Below are 8,148 nucleotides of genomic sequence, written 5' to 3' on the forward strand. Positions count from 1 at the left end.
CCCCCCCACCGCCACTGCCGCCGCCTCTGACAGCTGTGGAGCCATGTGACTTCCCCAAATCTCTACGTCGTCCCCATTCCGAGATTTATCAATTCAGAAAATGATAACGCCGATTTACTAAAGGAAGTAACTGTACATCCATTTCCTGTTTCCATAGGGGGCTCATTCACCTCATGGATACAAAGGTAGTAACTGGATACATCCATTTCCTGTTTCCATAGGGGGCTCATTCACCTCATGGATACAAAGGAAGTAACTGGATACATCCATTTCCTGTTTGCACTGCACTAAAGTGACACCGTAGGGGGCTCATTCACCTCATGGATACAAAGGAAGAAACTGTATACATCCATTTCCTGTTTGTACTGCGCTAAAGTGACACAATGGGGGCTCACTCACATCATAGACACAAAGGAAGTAACTGGATACATCCATTTCCTGTTTCCACTGCGCTAAAGTGACATCATGGGGGCTCATTCACATCATAGACACAAAGGAAGTAACTGGATACATCCATTTCCTGTTTCCGTAAGGGGCTCATTCACCTCATGGATACAAAGGAAGAAACTTTACACATCCATTTCCTGTTTCCACTGCGCTAAAGTGACACCATGGGGGCTCATTCACATCATAGCACAAAGGAAGTAACTGGATCTATCCATTTCCTGTTTCCGTGAGGGGCTCATTCACCTCATGGATACAAAGGAAGAAACTTTACACATCCATTTCCTGTTTACACTGCGCTAAAGTGACACCATAGGGGACTCATTCACATCATAGTACAAAGGAAGTAGTTGCATTCATCCATTTCCTGTTTGCACTGCGCTAACGTGACACCATATGGGGCTCATTCACATCATAGTACAAAGGAAGTAACTGGATACATCCATTTCCTGTTTCCATAGGGGGCTTATTCACAGCATGAATACAAAGCCCGTCTCAGCGGCTGCAGTAAATCTCTCGCGGAGGTTGGCTGCCCGGGACTGCAAACATTTTTTTACACGTCAGGCAGCGCAATTTTCAGTCGACGCGCGGTTGATTCTGCCACTGATTTGCTCGATAAATCTCCACCATCATCATGATTGCGATCCCTCGACCTTTCCCGCCACCTCTTTCCTAACCCGGTGACCCCATTGAATGGTTGATCGTTAAAGAGCGTCGACACACCCGGGATCCCTTTATTGGTTTTCTCCCCCCGGACGCCGGGCTGCGGCGCGTCCTCCCTCATTTATGTTTAATTACTTCTTTTTGATGCTTCTGTAAAGAGGACCTGTCTGTTGAGGTGACGCTGAGGCCGGCTGCTATCTCGGCACAGGAAACTGAACCTCCTAGTTGGCCAGCGACGGGGGGCGATCAGGATAAGGTGGCGGAATGGACGGGGGTCCATTGTGGACGCTGTACTTTTAAAAGGGGTGGAGCCAATTCTGCTATTGCGGGCAGGGCGGGAGAGACCTGATTCATCTCTGCTGCATTTCAGTAAGGCTTTCAGGTCTGGTCCCTCCCCAAGCAGCCTGTGATTGGATTGTGAAAGGAGAAGCAGCAGACTGATGAGCTCATCTCTCTGTCACTCCACTCTCTCCTCCTATCAGCATGCTTCTTGTTAGGAATATATATATATAACCCCAGACAGTCATATTTTCCCTTTAATCCGCGTTTAAATTTTTCAGCTTCCGTCGATGACTAACGCGGTTCAACACTCCGCCGGCACTCTTAATTAACAAGCGCTTGTGCTCCCAGAAGCGCGATTTTTTTTTGCGGTAAACTCCCCCCAGCTCGCAGCAATTAAACACACTCGTCTAATTTTATGGAGCGTTTACATTTCCGCCGCCGCACATTAGGTGTGACGCCGCGCTGCGAGGATTCAAGAAATCTGCTCGCCGAAAAAAAAGAAACGCTGCACCACCTGTACAATGTTCTTTGAATGCAGCCTTGGGAACGAATTCTGGGTGAACTGGCCCTTTAAATTTAAAGTGCACCTGTCACTGGCTGCGGCATTACAGTGCATATAACCTCCTCCAGGCATCTCTAATGCACTGGCAGCTGCCCTGGCCCCTCCCACACCTTCCTATTGGCCAGCAAGGCCGCCTAATCAAAGTTATGAGCTAAAAGACGCGGGAGGAGGCGGTCCAACGCTTGACACTGCTGTGAAATGTCGAAATTTGCATATGGCAGCATCGGGGGATTTTTGGGGGCTCCCAATACACTGGCAGAATGGCCCTTTATAATGTCATAGCCAGTTCAGAAACTTCTTATCGAGGACAGGTGCACTTTAAATTTAAAGGGCCAGTTCGCTTGCATGCCTTCCTCTTGGCCAGTAATGCTGCCCCTTCATGGGCCAGTAGGTGCTGGAGGAGGCGGACCATAGCATTGCGACATGTAGGGCTCCCGCTATGCTCTAGGAACGTGCGGGCGAACTGGCCCTTTACCTGGCATTGAAAATGCCATGGCCAGTTCGATGTCAGGTGCCCTTTAAATTTAAAGGGCCAGTTTACTTGCATGCCTTCCTATTGGCCAGTAATGCTGCCCCTTCATGGGCCAATAGGTGCGGAAGGAGGCGGCCCATGGCATTGCAGGATTTTGGGCTTCCAGTATGCTCGAGGAATTGGCGGGCGAACTGGCCCTTTACCTGGAATTGTACTGCTGCGGGCCAGTTCAGAATCTTTTTTATCAATGACAGGTTCACTTTAAATTTAAAGGGCCAGTTCACTTGCATGCCTTCCTATTGACCAGTAATGCCACTCATTGTAGTTATGGGCCAATAGGTGCGGGAGGAGGCGGACCATGGGCACCCGCTATGCTCGGGGAATGGGCGGGCGAACTGGCCCTTTACCCAGCATTGCAATGCCAACTTTTTATCAAGGACAGGTGCCCTTTAAATTTAAAGGGCCAGTTCACTTGCATGCCTTCCTATTGACCCGTAATGCCACCCATTCTAGTTATGGGCCAATAGATGCCGGAGGAGGCATTGCAGGATTTTCGGCTTCCGCTATGCTCGAGGAATGGGCGGGTGAACTGGCCCTTTACCTGGAATTGTAATGCTGCCGGCCAGTTCAGAATCTGTTTATCAATGACAGGTTCACTTTAAATTTAAAGGGCCAGTCCACTTTCCCTTAGTGACCCTATTTATTTGAAAACTGAATGCTAGCACGGTTTATATTATGGTTAAAAAAAATAATTTTTTGGGGTATGAGCGCGCAGCGGCTGAGGACGGCGGGTTAGGGGTTAACTCGTTGGGCCGCGAAATCACTTCTCGGATCCGGATAAAGCGAGGCCGGCCTGACAGCGGTTTTCGTAGAGGGAAGTCGGAGCGCGGCAGACGTCCCCGGCGACTTCCTTCTAAAAGCGCTTTCTGATCTCCAAACTACAAACAGGTCACTCGCTCGTTTCCTGAACAATCTCGCCGCCTCTTCGCGCCGCCGAGCGTGGCGGGCTTTTTTTGGGGGGCTCTACAAAGCCGTCTTCGCTCAGATTAATGGCGCGTAAAAGACGGGGGCGGCCGCGGTTGAAGCTGCGGCCCGGCTCGTTTTTTTGGTCGGCTCTTCAAAATGAGTTTTTTTAACAATATTTTGGCGACTCCGAAATATTCAGATAAGATTCGCAGACCGCCATAGCCGATAGGACGGCCAATGATGGCGCCGCCCACTTCGTGATGTAGAATAATTGAAGGACTGAGGAGCTCGATTACGAGAGAGCGACGCCATCATGGCGCGAGGAGGCGGAGACGCAAGCTTGTGTGACGTTGTATTACCAGTGGAGTCTGAGTAGAATAAGACGCGCTCAGGGTTCAAGAAGCCAATGGGCGACCTTCAAATTTTTGGGTGAAGTTGGACCTCAAGAGGCCACCACTAAGATATTACCAGTGACAGGTTCTCTTACCTTTCCCCTCGGGAGGTCTTAAAGGGGCAAGCAGTGAATTTTGGTAAGGGGTAGAATAGGGTTCTCTTTAGTCTCCCATAACCCTGCAAGTCAAATGGTCTTAAAGGGGCAAGCCAAGAATTTCGGCAAGGGGTAGCTTAGGGTTCTCTTCAGTTGCTCTTTCCCTCGCAGCTTAGGAGGTCTCAAATGGGCAAGCCGAGAATTTTGGCAAGGGTAGGGTTGGGGGTTTTCTGTAGTCTCTCCTTACCTCGCAGGTCAGCAGGTCTTAAAGGGGCAAGCTGAGAATTTTGGTAAGGGGTAGAATAAGGGTTCTCTTTAATTTCCCTTTACCCTGCAACTCAAGAGGTCTTAAAGGGGCAAGCTGAGAATTTCGGTAAGGGGTAGCTTGGGGTTCTATTCAGTTGCTCTTTCCCTCGCAGCTCAGGAGGTCTTAAATGGGCAGGCGGAAAGTTTTGGCAAGGGGTAGCTTAGGGTTCTCGCTTATCCTTCTTTACCTTGCAACTGAGGAGGTCTTAAAGGGGCAAGCTGAGAATTTTGGCAAGGGGTAGCTTAGGGTTTTCTGCAGTCTCTCTTTACCTCGCAGGTCAGAAGGTCTTAAAGGGGCAAGCTGAGAATTTTGGCAAGGGGTAGCTTAGGGTTTTCTGCAGTCTCTCTTTACCTCGCAGGTCAGAAGGTCTTAAAGGGGCAAGCTGAGAATTTTGACAAGGGGTAGCTTAGGGCTAGGGTTCTCTTTAATCTCCCTTTACATTCAAACTCAGGAGGTCTTAAAGTGGCAAGGGGAGAATTTTGGTAAGGGGTAGCTTAGGGTTAGTGTTCTCTTAAGTCTACCTTTACCTCGCAGTTCAGGAGGTGTGAATGGGGCAAATGGAGAATTTTGGAAAGGGGTAGCTCAGGGTTCGGGTCCTCTTTATCCTCCCTTTACCTCGCTGCTCAGGAGGTCTTAAAGGGGCAAGCTGAGAATTTTGGCAAGGGGTAACGAAGCATCCCAAAATGTTCCTGAATACGACAATTCATTCCGGCAAACCCTTATTTACATATCAATGGCGTCTCTGCGCTCGTTCAAGTCATACGCTTGTGTGAGAATTGAAGAAAGAAAATTGTAGCAGCTGGGGTGGTGGCTCCTCCCCCTGTCAGGGGTGAAGGGGGAGGGGGGCGCACAGACACAACAAACCCCCAACTGACTCCCAATTACGCCGGGTGTCACCCAATTTACATATATGCCGCCCTCCCAGCTTCAGAAACTGAGACCCGATTGTTACTCTGTTATCTAGTTAGAAGACCCGGGAAAGTCTCCTTTAATTACAATGTATCAATATTTGATTCCATGTAATACACTGCTCTGCTGGAGGACTCTGCTCCTTCCTCTGCTGGAGGACTCTGCTCCTTCCTCTATAACTCTCCTGGAATACTCTGCTCTCATTCACCATCAATGCTATGTCTCTGCAATGTTCGGTCCTGCTGCGGTCATAGCAGCGATCTGATTGGGCACAGGATGTTCCATGTTTGCCCGCACTGATGAGTACCGCGACATGGCGGGCAGAGGACAATGGCGTCCGGCTGTTTGGATCTGGCGGTGTAATGTACTGTGTGGCCTTCGAATCGATTTCCAGTTCATTATATCAAGCCTGGCGTTTTGTGTTCAGACACCTAATGGACTTGTGCCGGCGGCTCAGCGTATTGACGGGAATGATCGATAAAGCTCATCAGGATCGCGAGGGGAAAAAAAGGACTTTTCATCTTCCGCCAGAGATATGTACAGAGACACAATCCGCAGATACCGGAGGAGTCAACTGTCACTGAGAGTTCTGGGTGATCAACTGACCTTAACTGGGTGACTGGTCTTGTCTCCGCCCCCTCCTGTGATAAAGACCACTCACTGCCGCTCTCTCTCCTTGTGCAGGGTGACCGGTCTTGTCTCCGCCCCCTCCTGTAATAAAGACCGGTCACTGCTGCTCTCTCTGCTTGTGCAGGGTGACTGGTCTTGTCTCCGCCCCTTGCTGTAATAAAGACCGTTCGCTGCCTCTTTCTCCTTGTGCAGGGTGACTGGTCTTGTCTCCGCCCCCTCCTGCAATAAAGACCGCTCACTGCTGCTCTCTCCTTGTGCTGTGCGACTGGTCTGGTCTCCGCCCCCTCCTGTAAAAAAGACCGCTCACTGCTGCTCTCTCTCCTTGTGCAGGGTGACTGGTCTGGTCTCCGCCCCCTCCTGTAAAAAAGACCGCTCACTGCTGCTCTCTCTCCTTGTGCAGGGTGACTGGTCTGGTCTCCGCCCCCTCCTGTAAAAAAGACCGCTCACTGCTGCTCTCTCTCCTTGTGCAGGGTGACTGGTCTGGTCTCCGCCCCCTCCTGTAAAAAAGACCGCTCACTGCTGCTCTCTCTCCTTGTGCAGGGTGACTGGTCTGGTCTCCGCCCCCTCCTGTAAAAAAGACCGCTCACTGCTGCTCTCTCTCCTTGTGCAGGGTGACCGGTCTTGTCTCCGCCCCTTCCTGTAATAAAGACCGATCACTGCCGCTCTCTCTCCTTGTGCAGGGTGACTGGTCTTGACGAAGACGAAGGGTTAACATTGTCCTTTGCGCCGCGCTGAAGAGGAAGCCGCCTTTTTGGGGAAACGTCTCAGATTTAATTTCGGCTTCCTTATTTTTAAAAGGCAAACAGAGAAACGGTTTCATTTCTCTGAAATGAAAAGAAAAAAACGAGAAGAAGAACTTCTGAGCGTCCCGGAGGGGTGACATCAGCGCTGAGCCGCAACCGCTCCGCCAACCAATAGGAGTGCATGACGCTGTGGACTTATGTAAAAATGATTTAAAGAAATGTTTTGCCTTCTTTTCTTTAAAAATTGTTTGGGGGGGGGGGGGGGGAAAAAAAACCCAATCTGTGGCCCTTTGGTACTTTTTGTGGGGCTCTCAGATCCTAGCAGCCAGTGGTTGGCGTCAGCACATTGGTATAGTTGCTGCAATCTCTAGCAGTCTCATATAACCGGCCCTCAGACCCTTGGCAGCCCAAACTTTCTATTAGACTTAACATTCACTCACATCCCGGACGAGCCCCCACATGCAGGAACAGCCCGACACACACAGCATCACACTAGAGTCCTGATTGGCTGGATTCAGTCACATGTCACACACAGCCTTCCCTGTAGAGTTACACTGTGGTCCCGCCATGCCCAGCTTTAGGAGTAAGTCAGTAGCAGTAGCCAGTCAGTAGCATTCTCTAACAGTCTTCTGCACCTCAGTATCAGTCTTTAACAGTCTTCTGCACCTCGGTAGCAATGTCTAAGAGTCTTTCCAACCTCAGTAGCAGACTCTGAACCACTCTAGCAGTTTCTCATTGTTTTCTGAACCTCAGTAGCAGTCTCTAACAGTCTCCTGAACCTCAGTAGCAGTCTCTAACAGTCTTCTGAACCTCAGTAGCAGTCACTAACCATCTCCTGAACCTCAGTAGCAGTCTGTAACAGTCTTCTGAACCTCAGTAGCAGTCTCTAACCATCTTCTGAACCTCAGTAGCAGTCTCTAACAGTCTCCTGAACCTCAGTAGCAGTCTCTAACCATCTTCTGAACCTCAGTAGCAGTCTCTAACAGTCTCCTGAACCTCAGTAGCAGTCTCTAACAGTCTCCTGAACCTCAGTAGCAGTCTCTAACAGTCTCCTGAACCTCAGTAGCAGTCTCTAACAGTCTCCTGAACCTCAGTAGCAGTCTCTAACAGTCTCCTGAACCTCAGTAGCAGTCTCTAACAGTCTTCTGAACCTCAGTAGCAGTCTCTAACAGTCTCCTGAACCTCAGTAGCAGTCTCTAACAGTCTCCTGAACCTCAGTAGCAGTCTCTAACAGTCTGCTGAACCTCAGTAGCAGTCTCTAACCATCTTCTGAACCTCAGTAGCAGTCTCTAACAGTCTTCTGAACCTCAGTAGCAGTCTCTAACCATCTTCTGAACCTCAGTAGCAGTCTCTAACAGTCTCCTGAACCTCAGTAGCAGTCTCTAACAGTCTTCTGAACCTCAGTAGCAGTCTCTAACAGTCTTCTGAACCTCAGTAGCAGTCTCTAACAGTCTTCTGAACCTCAGTAGCAGTCTCTAACAGTCTTCTTTACTGTGCACAGGAAAGTGGATTCAATTCTCAATGAGCTGTTTCAGGCCGCGTTGTTTTTCCAGTCTGTTTCGCCCTGACGCCAGTCTCTTACACTCTCCTGTAACACTCAGTCTCTTGTAACGCAGCGGCTCTTCCCTCGTAGCTCGGCCCACGGTAAACAAGAGCTTCCGGGTAGGTTGGTGGGCACCGGCG

General features: G+C 49.9%; 1 protein-coding gene across 1 annotated transcript in view; it reads right to left on the reverse strand.

Annotated features, from left to right (window-relative positions):
- Positions 1–8,148, reverse strand: part of PEA15 (phosphoprotein enriched in astrocytes 15) — a 38,536-nt gene that overhangs the window by 22,051 nt on the left and 8,337 nt on the right. The gene's annotated exons all lie outside the window — the stretch shown is intronic.

Source organism: Nanorana parkeri, unplaced genomic scaffold (assembly GCF_000935625.1).
Source record: "Nanorana parkeri isolate BGI_ZX_2015 unplaced genomic scaffold, ASM93562v1 scaffold2219, whole genome shotgun sequence".
Classification (NCBI taxonomy): domain Eukaryota; kingdom Metazoa; phylum Chordata; class Amphibia; order Anura; family Dicroglossidae; genus Nanorana; species Nanorana parkeri.